The 16975-nt window shown below is 40.6% G+C and overlaps 1 protein-coding gene across 1 annotated transcript in view; it reads right to left on the reverse strand.

Annotated features, from left to right (window-relative positions):
* Tex15 (testis expressed 15, meiosis and synapsis associated) overlaps positions 1–11394 on the reverse strand; it is a 51656-nt gene extending 40262 nt beyond the window's left edge. Inside the window, exons 1-2 of the mRNA XM_041673986.1 lie at positions 11139–11394; positions 675–750 (exon numbers count right to left, since the gene is read on the reverse strand). The gene's annotated coding sequence lies outside the window, so the exon portion shown is untranslated. The remainder of the gene's footprint in view (positions 1–674; positions 751–11138) is intronic.
* Between the last annotated feature and the right edge of the window lie 5581 nt (positions 11395–16975).

A 16975-nucleotide genomic window follows, 5' to 3' on the forward strand; every position in this document is an offset into this window, starting at 1 on the left:
GAACTGGAGTTACAGGCAATTGTGAACTGCCTGATATGGGTGTAGGAAACCAACTTGGGTCATCTCTCTGGACAAACAGTAACCACTGAGTGATCTTCTCTAGCCTCAGATTAATGCTACTTTAAAAAACACCCAAAAAAGCTAGGGAAATCTATTCTACCCGGTTGAGGATGGGGTGAGATGTCATTTATGAGAAAGCTGCTCAGACAAGGAAATCTGTTGTTGCTTTAACTCTGGATTTTACAGCTCAGCTCTCAGAACTGTTGGATATATATAATACACATTTAAAGGCAGGAGTCTCTTCATGTAACCAAGGCTGGCCTTGAACTCCAGAGCCTTCTGATTCAGCCTCTTTAGTAATGTGTGTGTATATATATATATATATATATATATATATATATATATACATCACCATGCACAGCCGAGAAGTGTATTTCTGTTTACGCATTACCCTGTTTAAGGGATATTATAGCACCTTAAATGGACTAAGACAGAACTCAATAAATATTTACCATCTACTTTGAAAGTATTCTAATATACTTTCCTAACTTATATCCTTCATGTGTCTTCTACTGAAAATCTATTTATAAATGAGAACCAATCAATTAAAGAAGTTTTAAAATTCATCCCAGAACTTAAGTAACAGTAACAAAGTCATTATTTGAAATACTTACCACTCTGCAAGGGTATTTAGTATCATACAGTTATGATCAGGACTCATTCCACACATGAAGAACCATAAAGGAGCAGCTATTTAAAAGAGAAAAAGATAGGATGTTGGAAAATATGGTAAAAAGCTCCCCCAGAGTTATTTCTTTATTGTCCATGTCATTGCTTTTTTCTTCTTCTGATGTCTGTTTTCCTTACTCATTTTTGTGTCTGCATCTTTCTCTCTCAAATCCCTCCACTCCTTTTCTTCTTTCATTACATTTTTCTTACTTTTTCCTTCATAGTTTCATCTCTAATCAGAGCCGACCATTTATGCAACTTCTAACAAAATTACATGATGACATTGACACGCTTGCTCTCGTGTTTTTTACATACAGGAAAACTACGAAACATCAAGTATTATTACTTTAGTACAAATTCACAGCAAACAGTTATTATACATGCTATGCATGGTGTATATACTTTGTATATTAGTACCTCACTTTACCTTCTATGATAGAAGACAAAATATGGACCAAGTCAACAAGACAAAACGGCAGCCTACAGAATGGGAAAAGCTCTTGACCAACCCCACATTAGACAGAGGTTTGATCTCCAAAATATACAAAGAACTCAAGAAATTGGTCATCAAAAGGACAAATAATCCAATAAAAAATGGAATACAGGGCTGGAGAGATGGCTCAGAGGGTTGGGAGCATTGCCTGCTCTTACAAAGGTCCTGAGTTCAATTCCCAGCGACCACATGGTGGCTCACAACCATCTGTAATGAGGTCTGCTGCCCTCTTCTGGCCTGCAGGCATACACACAGACAGAATATTGTATACATAATAAATAAATAAATAAAATAAAATAAATGGAATACAGACCTAAACAGAGAACTCTCAACAGAGAAATCTAAAATGGTTGAAAAACACTTAAGGAAATATCAACATCAGAGATATGCAAATCAAAACAACTCTGAGATTCCATCTTACACCTTTAAGAATGGCAAGATCAAAAACACTGATGACAACTTATGCTGGAGAGGTTGTGAGGAAAAGAGAACACTTCTGCATTGCTGGCGGGAACGCAAGCTGGTACAACCCCTTTGGATGTCAGTATGGTGATTTCTCAGAAAATTAGGAAACAATCTACCTCAAGACTCAGTAATACCACTTTTGGGTATATACCCAAAGGACGCTCAATCGTGCCACAAGGACATGTGCTCAACTATGTTCATAGAAGCATTGTTTGTCATAGCCAGAACCTGGAAACAAACTAAATGCCCCTTGACCAAAGAATGGATAAAGAAAATATGGTTTATTTACATAATGGAGTACTACACAGCAGAAAAAATAAGGACATCTTGAAATTTGCAGCAAATGGATCTAGAAAACATTATATTGAGTGAGGTAACTCAGACCCAGAAAGACAAATACACATCATATGTACTCCCTCATAAGTGGATTTTGACATAAAGCAAAGAAAACCAGCCTACAATTCACAATCCCAGAGAACCTAGACATCAATGAGGATCCTAAGAGAGATATACATGGATCTAATCTACAAGGGAAGTAGAAAAAGACAAGATCTCCTGAGTAAATTGGGAGCATGGGGACCATGGGAAAGGGCAGAAGGGGAGGGGAGCAGAGAAAAATATATAGCTCAATCAAAACAAAACAAAACAAAAACAACACCAAAGACCAAGAAAGTTTAAGGAACTTGCTTAAGGTTACTCTGGCAAGTTTTTTTTTTTAAATTTATTTATTTATTAAGGATTTCTGCCTCCTCCCCGCAACCGCTTCCCATTTCCCTCCCCCGATCAAGTCCCCCTCCCTCATCTGCTCAAAGAGCAATCAGGGTTCCCTGACCTGTGGGAAGCCCAAGGACCGCCCACCTCTATCCTACTCTGGCAAGTTTATTTTCAGGTCCAGCTTGCTGCCTTAGTTTGGATTCTAAAGCACTACACTATCCCAATCTAGTCCTTAAATATTATGCAAGGGAATATAAACCTTAATTTGGATTGACTGTAACATGAAAAGAAACATTAAACAGCTGTGATTAGTTTCTATCCTAAAGATATATTACAGTTAGCTTTATGCTATTGTGAAATGAGACAATTTTGACTTACATTTAATGTCAGAATAACAAACACTGCCAACTATATGATAAAATGTACAGTATACTAATTTATTAGAATATTATATATTCTTCAAGGAAATCCATTTTTTATTAATGAAATATCAAACAATCTTTGAGACTTACCGAAAATCCTAGAGTTCTCTTCAAGTTAAACCACTCAAGAAAATTGAAGGATATTTAATGCAAATGTCGTAGATCAATTTTTGAAAAAAAAATTGCTATTTCTTTTTTTTTGTTTTTTTTTTTCGAGACAGGGTTTCTCTGTAGCTTTGGAGCCTGTCCTGGAACTCCCTTTGTAGACCAGGCTGGCCTCGAACTCACAGAGATCCACCTGCCTCTGCCTCCCAAGTGCTAGGATTATAGGCGTGCGCCACCACCGCTCGGCTGCTATTTCTTTTTAGACTCTAATTTACCACTTTGCCAAAGCTCTACTCAATTATTTTTAATAAAGGTGCTCAAAAATCTTAAAAAAAAAGTAAAAATGAAAACAGAAGAAACAATTGGGCAGTTGTAGTTATGTACTATGGTATTAAGAAAAAGAACTGGCGTATGAAAGCAAAAGGCCAGGGCAGACATGCATGGTAGCTCATGTCTGTTCCCAGTTCTGGGGAGGCGGAAGCAGGACGATCAGTAATTCAAAGCCATCCTTAGCTATACACCAAGCCTGAGGACAACCTAGACTACATAAGACCCTGTCTCAAGAAAGAAAAAAAGAAAAATTAGTACCAAAATGCTACAGAATTTGGGAATCAGAAGTACTGAAGAATTTGTAATATAGTCCAAGCCTCACTGTCATTCACAGAGGATATTAATAATAGTATAAAATACTTAGTATTAATTGTATGTGATACATAACTATAATTTGATGGCTCTTCCTTTCTAGTTTGGGTCTGGAAGAGGTCCACAAAGAAATGCATCTCCCCATTTGCAGTGGGACAGTGACACAGAACGCTCTATCACAATACTTGCAAACACATCGAAGTGGGTTTCACGAAGCATGCCTTTACCCTTCAAAGAGAGTTGAAAATTTGCCACCAAGGAAAAAGATTTCCAGGTATGTGCAATATTAACACAAAGTAGGATCCAGCCCATGCTAGACCACGTGCTGTTGATCAGAAAAATGTAATGAGGACGAAGATTCACAAACAACCTTTACACTTTGGGTAATTGTACACTAGGAACCACTTTCAAAACATGGGTAAGAACTAGCCACTAAAGGTCATATAAAGTTGTAAAACTGGAATGGCAGAAGAATGACAAACAAAATTCCTGGACAGGAAAAAGCAGCTACCTACCATGAACACTGCTACATCAAAGCAACAAAAACCTACAGGTTTTAACAGAGACAGTTCCGGTTTGGTTATCTATTCACACATGTTCCGTTCTGGAAGAGCAAACAACAATGAACATGTGCTGAATGTGGTGGTGAAACAGCTACAATCTCAACACTCCTTAGAGGCTGACATAACAGGATTGTGAGTTCCAGGCGAGCCTGAGCTATTTCAAAATAAAAAAATACCTACCACTGGATAAAATGGCCTAAGCTCATCAACACCTTCTTCCTGTCTGTATGTGTATTTTCTATTCCTTTTCAAAGTTGTACAAAAGAACAGAAAACATCAACATATCATAAACACACAACATTTATTTAAGAATAGAATTATATTAGAAAAATTAAGTATAAGGTAAGAAGGGTAAGGGAAGTAGAGGAAGCAGTCGGCACAGTAAGCGTAAGGTCAAGTGTGGATTCTACTAAGATCCAACTACTTAGGTCAATGAGGTTCAAATCAGTTTTTAAAGATATCTCATGCTGAATGAAAGAAAACCCATTAATAGATACCTTTGAAATATACAAAGGCACAAAATTAGAGAAAAATGCTATTTGGAAGCTAGATATATAGCTTAGTGGCAGTGTTTAACCAGCATGTGTGAAGCCCCAAGTTCAATTCCCAGAACTACCAAAACAGGGGATCTTGCATGATACATAACAGCACTTCATAGTCACTGGTTATGGAAGCCCCGGGACCTAACTAGCACAGCAATAAAACCTCCTGCATCAGGCAATGATCTGTGGAAGGTTTAGACTACTAAAGGCAGCAGTATTCAGTAATCCCTGGGTGATAGCATCACCTAAGAACTTGTTTGCAGTCTAAATCTACAGACCTCCGGATCTTACATTATAGGATGGATCCAGTAAACTTGTGGTCGCTGGGAATTGAACTCAGGACCTGTGTCATCTCTCTAGCCCCACATCTACACAACTTAACAGCCGTTCATTTATGTCATACATGTTTTCATGTATGTACAGAACACATAGGTAATAAGCTCTTTATAGCGAAGAAGCACACTAGTAACGCAATAAATCCATGTTTCATCCTCAGTCATTTTCACAATTTTGTAGTGATGAAAAAGTTTCAATTTTGTTTTAATGTTGCACACTGTAAGGATGGATTTCCCTTAAAACTTCTAGGACAGGCTCTCCTTCAGGTCTAAGCATCTTAATTATATAAGTCAAATGAGAATAAAGTTAAATGTAATTTAACATGCTTAACATCTGTCCCAAGAGTCTAGGTGATGGGAAAATGTAGTTTCAGTCCAGCTGCTTTCCATCAGGGGAATAACTAACGTTAAGGGGTCCCCAAGGATTACGACTCCCTTCATTTCTTTCCCTTTGGAGTTTACAACCTTTGGTAAAAACAGATCAAGTTCCACAGACCCAGAAGTCACCCAGCCTTCAGAGAAAGGCAAGAAAACACCTAAGTTCATCTATCAATCCTCTACTGCTAGTTCTTCCAACCTTACTGAATGGACAAATTCCACCCAGCTCAGCTGACACAACCAGTCTACCAAAGAGTAGAGCAGCAAAGGATAACGGGCACCTATTCCACAACAAATATCGCCTACTTTTTATGTATTAGCATTATTTTATTTTTGAGCCCAAGTATTAATTACAAATGTATCCCTCTAACTTGGTTAAGAACACAGAGAATGAAGACCTCAAAATAGATAGAAACAGAGCTAGCTACTTAATCAAGGCCCTAGAAATTAGAAGGACTGGAAAAGTATAAAGTGTGAGGTTTGCTGTGCTGTGAAGGGTGAAAAGATGATCAACTAATCAATAGAGCCCAAAGTAAGCGCACTCTCTGCTCAGCAGATGAAAATTATATGAGAAAGGAACTGGGAATTATTGTAAGGCACAGGGATAAGATTAGTGGCTAATTCATCACAGTTATGACACTTTTTAGAAGACATTAGGGAAATACAAAGAAATAATCAAATGATTAAAGATAATGACAGAATTTTCAAGGGAATAACATAAAACTCCTAGAAGAAAAGAACAGTAACAAGAGAAGTTTACTTAATCTTTGTAGAGAACATAAGGTACTTTCCTCAATACCAAAATTATCTCTGAAATCTGTCACATCTAAGAATCCAAAAATTCATTTTAATCATTGTAGGAAAAAAAATCACTAATCAGGTGACAAATTTCTTTTTTTTTTAACTTTCTTTTTGTTTTATCGAGAAAAAAACAATTTCCGCCTCCTCCCAGCCTCCCACTCCTCCCCCCCACTCCTCTCCCCGTCCCCCCACTCCTCTTCCCCTCCCTCTCAAGTCTGAAGAGCAGTCAGGGTTCCCTGCCCTGTGGAAAGTCCAAAGTCCTCCCCCCCCCCATCCTGGTCTAGGAAGGTGAACATCCAAACTGGCTAGGCTCCCACACAGCCAGAACATGAAGTAGGATCAAAACCCAGTGCCATTGTCCTTGGCTTCTTGGCAGCCCTCATTAGGTGACAAATTTCTAACGAGAGCTGACCAACACTGACATGACCTTTCCTCTACCACCTGCTTTCTATTTAAATGTATTCTCTAGATTTGCCTTTAATGTTCATCTTTAATCATCTATTTCTCTGGATTTCCCTAATGTCTTCTAAGAAGTGTCATACTGTGATGAATTAGCTACTAATCTTACTCCCATGACTTACAATAACTCCCAGTTCCTTCCTTGCGTAATTTTCATCTGATGAGCAGGGTGGACTCAGTTTGGGCTTTATTAAATAGTTTATCATCTTTCCACCTTGCACAGCCTGGCAGCACAACAAAACCTTCACATCTTACACTCTTCGTGGCCTTGACCATGTAGTTATTAGCATGTCCTGTGTACAGAGTCGCTCTTGCCAGTCAAGATATTTCTCCATTTTTTAATGTTAAGCTATCTTTCTGTGTTAGGTAAAAAAATGAAATAGTGGTTCCATTTTCTAAACAGCTTGATATCGGTAGTCTAGCCACTAATGTTCCTCACCATTCAGTCTGCTGAGAACCCGAGAAGTTACCAATGAGGGCATCCTTCCATACCCCGTTTCTCTCAAAATAATCTTCCTTTATAGTCCAAGCTTTCCTTGAACTGGCAATCTTCTTGCCTTGGCCTTTTGAGTTTTGAAACTGCAGATGTGTACCCTCAGGTATGACTAAGATACCCCACCTCCACACATATGCAAAAAAAAAAAAGTACTTTAACTTCGTAATGGCTTCAATGTTTAGAAAAAAAATCACTAATACACAATTAGAATTCTTTAATCTTTACCAAATTTTATGTCCTTCTCATGAACGAGGCAGAATGGTCACTTAAAATATTTTGAATGAGTTTCAGTTTGAAAAGGTATCAGTCCACCATTTACCAATTTTCTTTCACATTATTTACCTACATCTAACATTCATTTGCCTTAAGAGTCTACCTGACTCCATTTCAGTCAGTAAAAGAGAGGCACAGAAAGACTGTAGAGATTTAACTGACTGGGATGGACATGAAAGACACACCATAGAGAAAGACTGATCCGTAGAGTTTTCTCTAAAGTTGGTCCTTTGGATGTTAACTTCAGTTCTAGTCCTCGAACAACTGTCCTTTGCACCACACACTGCTCAGGATGTACAAGTTAAACAACATCATTGTAAATTCACTGGGTTAAGACTTCTCTCACTACTACTTCCCTTTTACTTTACTTACACAAGCAACTATTTTATTCTTAATTTAATGAGAGTTCTGTCTATCCTTCATTTGGTGGATAAATGGCACAAAATTACCGCAACCTCTTTATAAGTACTGAGAAATATTTGCTTCTATACCTTTTAGTTCTTCATTCACTGTTCTTGCTAAAATCTTACATTAAAATGCTTAGTGAACTTGAGATGTCTTTTTCATCAAGGTTTTTTCTGACAGCCTCAGGAGAGACAGAACACTGTCCCAGCCAACACAGTCACTCCAAGGTAAAGTATGCACCAGTGGGAACAGTCACAGGTTGTCAATCACAGCCTATTGTGACTTTTGCTCTGACACTAGATACACTGAAATGACTCCTAAAACAACTTCTTTCGCTTCTATTGCTTTTGGTGGGAGGGGTAGGGTCTCACACCCTTTAGAGCAGTGGCTCTCAACCTTCCTAATGCTGCGACCATTTAATAGTTCCTCATGATGTGGTGTATCCCAAGAGTAACATTATTTTGTTGCTACTTCATATATGTAATCTTGCTACTGCTATGAATCGTAATATAAATATTTTTGGAAGTAGAGTTTTGCCAAAGGGGTTGCAACCAACACGTTAAGAACCACTGATTTAGAGGACCTGGATAAAGTCATACATTTTACCTTAACAAAAATCAACACAATACACACATTATCTTAGAGGCCTTTGTATTGCTGGGGGCTCAGGAAACAACACACCACTGTATGGCTACACCCTGACTTTCTAAGTACTCTGAACTTGAGACTGAAGGCTTCAAAAGAGAAGTTTCTTCCTGACCTCTTGTGATCGCATCTCCCATTCTCTCTTCTAGGAAGCAGCTCATAGGAACTAGCCCCTCTTCCCCCAGACTAAGTCACAGAAACTAGAAATCCTGTTTCCCAAAGCAAGCCACGAAGTAAGAGAGCCAGTCCCTTTTTTAAAGACCCTCATCCCAGATAGGTCTTGCTTCATATATGGGAGGACGAAGTGTTACAGAGCAGACCCTCAAGAGAAACAGGCTCTGCTGGGCTTTCTGCCCACCTGTTAGCAACACATGTCATAACCTTTGTCACTGTGTTCACACAGCTCTCAATTCTTTGTTGAACCTACTGGTAACAGCTTTCCATGACTCTTTGTAATAGAAAACGTTGATTCTCTCTTAGAAAACATAACAAAATGGGTCATTACAGGACCACAATTCTTACAGTGGGTGAGGAAAAGCACCACCACTTCACCCCCTGCAAAAAAGGAACCACCAACTTCGACCTTACCAAGACTGGAGGAAGACATTCTCACTTTAGTCTTGATGCTCAGTTTATAAAACCACTAGTGCTAACAAGCGTATAAAAGAAGTTCTAAGTTCACTGGCTGAAAGTATTTCCCTCTCTGAGGCACACGAGTGAATGAGTGTGTACAGCTCTGATTTGTATCCTGACAAGACATGCTCCTAAGTCTTTTCCAGTTTGAAGTACAGTATGTTCCACCTATCAGAAAAACCTAGAGGGTAAAAGTATTTTTCGTCTATCTTGGGTCTAATAGGCATTGGACAAAGTTCCCCGAAATGGGAACTAAGTTCGATAAGGATCTGTCTGCCTCAAGTCAGTTACACTGGTAAGAGCTCTCTTGCAGCAAAGCCTCCGCTGTAGTAACAGACCCCTCCAGAGCGGTTAGCACTCATTTCAAAGGGCAGCAATCACAAAGGCTTTGCATGATGTAGATTACACATTCCCAGGATATAGAATTGCTAACAGACTAGAAAGACTTTGTTTATTACAACTCACTTATATGCATATGGGTTTTAAACTGTTTGAATTGTGCTTAGTTTGTGTCCTAACTCCACCCTACCTACTAACATAAAGCTGTCTGTAACACTAATTTCTGACAATCTAACAAAGTATACACTAAACTAACTTCAAAAAGCTAAGTATAAAGAAGCAAAAGCCAAGCCAAGTACTCTTGGGAAAGCATTTTTAAACACATCAAATCCATGAATAAAATACCGGAGTTCAAGAAATACCAGTTGAACAAGAAGTCCATTTTTGGTCAAAATAAGGAGGCCATTCTTCATCTTTAATATAAGTATTTTATAGATTTTCAGCAAAACTAACCACAATCTCAGAACATTCAGGGACTGGAGAAATGATTTCACACATCTAACAGGTCACATTCTGGTGCTTCAAATTACTAAGTCATCGGCCAGAAAGACAAACATCCTGACGTAAAGGTGAAAGTCAGTCAAATCAGAACAAAGCAAAAGGATACTAAATTAGAACATTTGCAAAAATCAAAACAAAAATGCCAAATCCCACCAATTTTCTAACATCAATCTTCCAGTATTGTGAAATTATGGCTGCTTACCCCTATTTAAAGAAATATGGTCCAGGTGCCATTCATCATTCTTTAGGAAAATAAAACATAACTTTATACTTGAAAATGCCCAAGTAGATTAGTTAGTACAATGAGGAAAAAAATTCAAAAGACCCAGGGATCACTTGAGTAAAGAAAGGTGTAAAATGTCTTAATATTTTGAACTGTAAAAATAAAATACGGTAACTTAAAGTACGAGCTCCTAGGGTTAAACATTTCAAAAAAAGAAAATGAGTTACTTGTAGTTTTATGTGACCTGGCTGTTCTAGAACTTGCTCTGTAGACCAGGTTGGCCTCCAACTCAGAAAGACCCACCTGCCTCTGCCTTCAGAGTGCTGAGATTAATGTCGTCTGCCACCACACCAGGCTTAATTTTAAATGAAAACTGGAGGCTTTTTCGGTCTTTGTAATGTAACTTTTTTCCATTTTTTTTCTCTCACCAGCCACCCAATATCATGTAAAACGTGAAAGCTTTTAAACACAGCCAATAAATACAATTATTTTCGAAAAGTGAACTGAGTAGCACAATCCTTAAAGCGTGTACTGCTTTTATCCCTCTACACAACTAGCAAAAAAGGAAATTCAAAGTTATAAACAGACAATGAATAATTCTCTGGCATTCTATTTTCTACCCTGAGGAGGTATTCATCCCTCTTCGCCCAACAGTACACACAGTCTGTACACTGCAAAAGCAGCTCACGCTTTGACAACAGGAGGGCACTGTGACATCTTCAAATAGCTGGAGTAGCCAACAACCTCAGCCTTTCTTTACCTTCACTGCCTAAACACCTCCGCTCCCCTCTCCGGCCAAAACTTGACCACATAAGAAACTGAGAGGATCTGGGTCCAGATGGGAAGCGACTGGGATTTAAGATACCCGAGTAGGCTCTTCTCCCATCCACACAGGACGCTCAGGTGACAATATGGTAGCATCCAAAGAACGGACCCAAGCTTCAAGGCAAAGACCCCCAAGGCGATCCCACTCACCAAAGCTCCGCTTGGCCCTTGCCTGGTCACAGCACCCGGCGAGCAGGGTCTGCTGCAGGAGACAGGCCCAGACAGCCCCGTTTCCCTCCCTCCCTGGGTCCGACGTCGTCCACCGGCTCCTGCAGCTCGACCGCCCGCAGCCGGAGCTCAGCTGGGGACACCCCTCGCCCGCCACGTGAGCGCGTGGGCGGCGCCGCCGTGAGACCCGCCCAGCCCCCCGGGACCCGGGGACACCACCAGGGAAAAGCCAGCCAGGGGCGCCCGCTCCGCTCCGGCCGGCTCCGCTCGCCCACGTGCGCAAGCGCAGGTGCGCCGCCGCCGCAGAGGAGCGCCCGTCGGAACTCAGGGCCTGGAGCCTGCGGTGCCAGGGTGGGAACCAGCGAGCCGGCGGGGAGCTAGCACGAAAGCACCGCTTCACACCTCGCTCCGGCGCCGGCCGCCGCGGGCTCGGCGCTCGACGCTGTGGAGGGAGTCGCGGGTTCGAGGGCAGCCGGGTCCACACCGGGAGCTCCGGCTTCTCAAATTAAAAGCCAACAAACAAACAAACAAACAAACAAAACCCCACGTCCACAATTTACCCTGAAACCTGCTAGCTGCACCCCAACTCCCGCCCTCGTCCACCAGTCCCCCACAAACCTGGCGTTCCTTTGCCCCCTCGGCTCCTCAGAACTCAGTTCTCAGCGGGAACAGAACTCTGCCAAGCTTCTCTGCCGTCTCCCGCACGAGCGCGTCGGACCACGTCTCTTATACCTCCCGGCATGCACGTGGAAGAGGTGGAGCCAGGGGCGGGGCCCTGCCTGCGCCTGCGCGCAGTAGGGGGAACGTGAAGACTTCCCGGGGTTTGAGCAGGGCGTGGTGGGAAGCGGAGGTCAAGACGCAGGGACAGGGTTGAAAGGGAAATGAGGCTGCAGGGCTCTGTTTTTACCAACGTGTCCTTCCGCTGTATTGGTGGTGGCACACGCCTTTAATCCCAGTACTCGGAGGCAGAGGCAGGAGGATCTCTGTGAGTTTAAGATCAGCCTGGTCTACAGAGGTAGTTCCAGGACAGGTTCCAAAGCTACAGAGAAACCCTGTCTCAACCTCCCCAGCCCCAGTCCCCGCAAAAAAAAAAAAAAAAAAAAAAGATTTATTTTTGCATGTGTGCCTGTGCGTATGTCACATGAATGCCGGTGCTCACAGAGATCAGAAGAGGCTGCAGATTCCTTGAAGATGAAGTTACAGGCGATTGCTTTCAACCTGACATGGGTGCTGGGATCTGAATTTGGAGCCTCCAGCGAACAGGATTGCTTACATAAAGCCTAAGCCTGCAGCCGCAAATACATTTGGGTTCCGGGGTTCCGAAACAATGGTATTCTTAGAAGACTCCGTGCTTTCAGGAAGTGAAATGCTCCCTTACATACTGACCTGATGGGAGGCTCCTATGGGTCACAGAATCCAGGTCCTTCACTCTGGTCACTTAGCTTTAACTTCACAGTTACAGATGACAGGAGAGTTACTGACTATGCCCGGGCAGAAAACCTGAGACGAGGGGCTCAAAAAATTGTACGTAGGAATCTTTCAACGATCTTTCATTAGAAAACAAAATTGAAGTTTATTTTACCAATGGAATGAAGCATGAGGTGGTGCTTTAACATTTTGGCCTATATGCTGCTTTTGCCTTTACCGGGATTCAAAGTTTAAGCTATGTGGGAACATCTTAGCTATATAAAAATGGAAATGTTTGCTTCTTTCACTCTAGTTCAGTTGAGTGAAGAGGCTTAACTTCACTTTAACCTGATAAGAAGTTATCAGATCTTAACACCCTTCCAAACAAACACTAAGAACTATTATATTTGTCATCCCATAAATTTTGTATCTCTAGACATTATTTTAAACGCCATTAATTGTTCCCATTAATAATCTATTTTGGCAATAAATGTTTCAAATTTATTTCTTGTCTTCTTCATGGCTGTTATTCCTCATTCTAAACCTCAGGATTAGGGGACCCAACAATAGTACTCTTAGAAATTTGTAGCACATTTACCTGGATGAGAATTTTATAGCAATACAATTCATACCTATTCGTAATGGCCAAATACTGGAAGCAATTAAAATATCCATCAGCAAAAGCTATAACTTGTTCATCCACTGAAATATTTGAGAGTAATAGAAGCAGAATGTAGCTAGATGCAAAAGCATTCAGGAATTTCACGAAATAATGTTGATAGGAAGTCAGACGGAATACATATGATTGTCCATTTAATAGGCAAACATAAAATCATGCTTTGGAATTTGTAATAAACATGACTAAAGTGCAATTTATATGGAAATCAGAATGATGGTTCCACTAATAGGGAAGTAGTTCTCATCAGTGTTTTTTTGTTTTGTTTTGTTTTTGAGACAGGGTTTCTCTGTGGTTATGGAACCTATCCTGGAACTAGCTCTTGTAGACCAGGCTGGTCTCGAACTCACAGAGATCCACTTGCCTCTGCCTCCGGAGTGCTGGGATTAAAGGCGTGCGCCACCACCGCCCAGCCTCATCAGTGTGTTGTAAGTTTAAAGATTTGTTTTTATTTTTATTTTGTGTGTGTGTGTGTGTGTGTGTGTGTGTGTGCACGCACCATGTAAGTGCAGCTGCTCCCAGAGACCAGATGAGGGCTTCAGATCCCTTGAAGATGGAGCTCTAGGGTATTGTGAACTGCCTGACGCGTGGATGCTGAGAACTGAACTTGGGTCCTCTCGGAGAGCAGCAAGCGCTCTTAACTGGTGAGCCATCTCTCCAGTCCCTTATTATAAAATTTCTAGATGATAGTCATTTTTTCCTTTGTGTTTTTTCTTTCTTTCTTTTTTTTTTGTTTTTGTTTTTGAGAAAGGGTTTCTCTGTAGCTTTTGGAACTAGCTCTGTAGACCAGGCTGGCCTCTAACTCACAGAGATCCGCCTCCCTCTGCCTCCCAAGTTCTGGGATTAAAGGCGTGTGCCACCACCGCCCGGCTTGTGGGTTTTTTTTTCTGTGATTCTACATTTTCAATAGTCAACAAGTATTACTTATTTCTGGCAGGGAACACTAGATGTTATTTTTTAAAAATGATATCTCACTTTATTAAAAATAACTTTTTTGTTTCGGTTTCCTAAACTTTGACCTAAAATAGTAATAAAAAAAATCCAGAATAAACAGCTCAAAAGCTTCAAATTGTTTGTCATTCTCATTGGTATTATAACATTTCATGTTGGCCCTAGCTCATTCTGCCTGATATCTAAATTGTGTCTTTTCCAGTATATCCTCACATATATACTGCTTTTGTGACATTGTCGTGGATTAATGGTCAAGGATCACCCAAAACAGATGACCAGAATAGCCTACCGTTGTGCTCATATCAACTCACACAGACTGAAGCATGCTGCACAGAGCCTGCGTGCATCTACACCAGGTCCTCTGCATATATATTATGGCTTTCAGGTTAGAGTTTTCATGGATTCCTGAGTTTGTGAATAAGTGGGCCTCTGGTTCCTGTGCCTTTCCTTGGCTTCTTTTCCCTTATTTGTCTAATTCCAATGTGTTAGTTTTTGTTTCATCATATTATATTATACTGTTATAATTATCCCTTAGAAGCCTGTCTTCTTCTTCTTCTTCTTCTTCTTCTTCTTCTTCTTCTTCTTCTTCTTCTTCTTCTTCCTTCTCCTTCTCCTTCTTCTTCTTGTATAGTGTTCTGCCTGCATGTGTCCCTACAGTCCAGAAAGAAGAAGACACCAGATTTTGTTACAGATGTCTGTGAGCCACCATGTGGTTGCTGGGAATTAAACTCAGGACCTCTGGAAGAGCAGTCAGTGCTCTTAACCTCTGAGCTATCTTTCTGGGCTGCCTGTTTGTTTTCCAATGAGAGACAGAAGGAAGTGAGTCCAGATGGGCAGAGGTGGGGAGGAACTAGGAGGAGTAGAGGGAGGGAAAACCATAGTCAGGATATATTATTATATGAGGAAAAAAATATTTTCAATAAAAGAAAAAAGATAAATATTAACACAACTAAATGAACCCCAATAATTTTCCCAAAACAAAGTTGCGGATACCAAGCTTTCTGCCCATGCTAAAAATTATTCTGAAAGATAAAGAACAGAAGAAAAATACCCATCTAAATCATTTGGAAATTAAAAAGTCTTTTCCAGACTGGAGAGATGGCCTAGAGGGTAGGAGGGCTTGCTTCAGAAGTTTGATTTCCCAGCACTTATATAAAAAAACTCTGGGGGCTGGAGAGAAGGCTCAGCGGTTGAGAGCACTGACTGCTCTTCCAGAGGTCCTGAGTTCAGTTCCCAGCAACCACATGGTGGCTCACAACCCCTATAATAAGATCTGGTGCCCTCTTCTGGCCTACAGGCAGGATACTGTATGAATAAATAAATAAATAAATAAATAAATAAATAAATAAATCTTTAAAAAAAAACTATTTGTGGTCCATGCCACTGTGATCCAAGCACTCAGGGGACAGAGACACGAGGATTACTGGAGCTTACTGGCTGCCAGCCTTGCTCCAAGTTCAGCAGGAGATCTTATCTCAAGGGAAGAAGGCAGAAAACGACAGAGGAGTGTACTCCACGTCCTTCTTTGGCCTCCATGTGCACACACGGGAGCAACACACACAAGCACATATGCATACACTACACATACATACAACACATACACGCAAGTATTTTTCCAAAATAATTTTTGAGATAAATCAATAAATGCAATTGCCAAGCATACGTTGGCAGCTGCAGAGCACCTTCCTGTACCAAAGACACTGGGATGTAGGGCTGAAGGTGCTATGGTGTCATCTGCGCGACTTCTCCATGTTCAATGATTTGTGTAGGTGTTGTCTTCAGCAAAGGGGCCTTGTCTGTTTGTAGAGAGAAACTTACAGTCTTGGTGTAGTGGCTAGTTTTATGTCAACCGAAATAGATTTCCTTTATGTCTTCTGGTATGCATGCAGTATTTTCTTTTGTTTTCCTTTAGAGGACTAATAATGTAATAATGTAAACATGTTTGTTAGCAAAATAACACTAAAACATACATAGACTATATGTACATAGACTACATCGACTCAAATGAAAATACTGTCTATTAATTTCTAGTCCTGCACTTAAAGAAATTAATCTAATTTTTATTACATTTGTTAATATCATCTGGAATTTTGGTTTCTATATTTTATTTAAATTATTTCTCCCTTAAAGATAATTATTATCATCTTCTGTTTTTAATTATGGTCAGAACTGCTACTCAAAATTAATTCTCTGTGTTTACATCTTTTTAAATGTTCAATTACTGCCTCAGTGTCTTTGTTATTAATTTTGCTGGGTAAAGGTGACCTCTGTGTCCTACCTGCCCACTCAACTACACAGAGACTTATTAATTATAAATGCTTGGACAAAAACTTAGGCTTGCTTTTAGCTAGCTCTTATAACTTAAATTAACCCATTTCTATTCCTCTGTGTGCTGTCCCAAGGCGCCTTTACCTCAAGTGTGTACTTCCCGTCCTTTTCGCTCTGCATCTCATGGCGTCTCCTGAGACTCCTGCTTCTTCTTCCTAGCATTCTCTTAGTCTGGTTCTCCTGCCTAACCTTACCCTGCCTAGCTATAGGCCAGCCGGCTTCTTTGTTAAACCAATCAGAGTGACATATATTCACACAGTATAAAGGACGAGTCCACACTCCTGCCTTCAGCAACTCTTTATTATCCTGGGGCAGACAGACATTTGCGGACATGTTTGCTTGCATCACGAAGATGTTTATTAGTTCAAGAAAACAGCTGAAGAAGGGAGGATTTTTGTCTTTCTTTATCGCCTCCTTTTGTTCTTTTTCTCAGCAGTCTGTGGGGTCTTTCAGATTG

The sequence above is a fragment of the Microtus oregoni genome, unplaced genomic scaffold, assembly GCF_018167655.1.
Source record: "Microtus oregoni isolate MIOR12 unplaced genomic scaffold, Mior012 000024F_ref0000369, whole genome shotgun sequence".
Taxonomy (NCBI): domain Eukaryota; kingdom Metazoa; phylum Chordata; class Mammalia; order Rodentia; family Cricetidae; genus Microtus; species Microtus oregoni.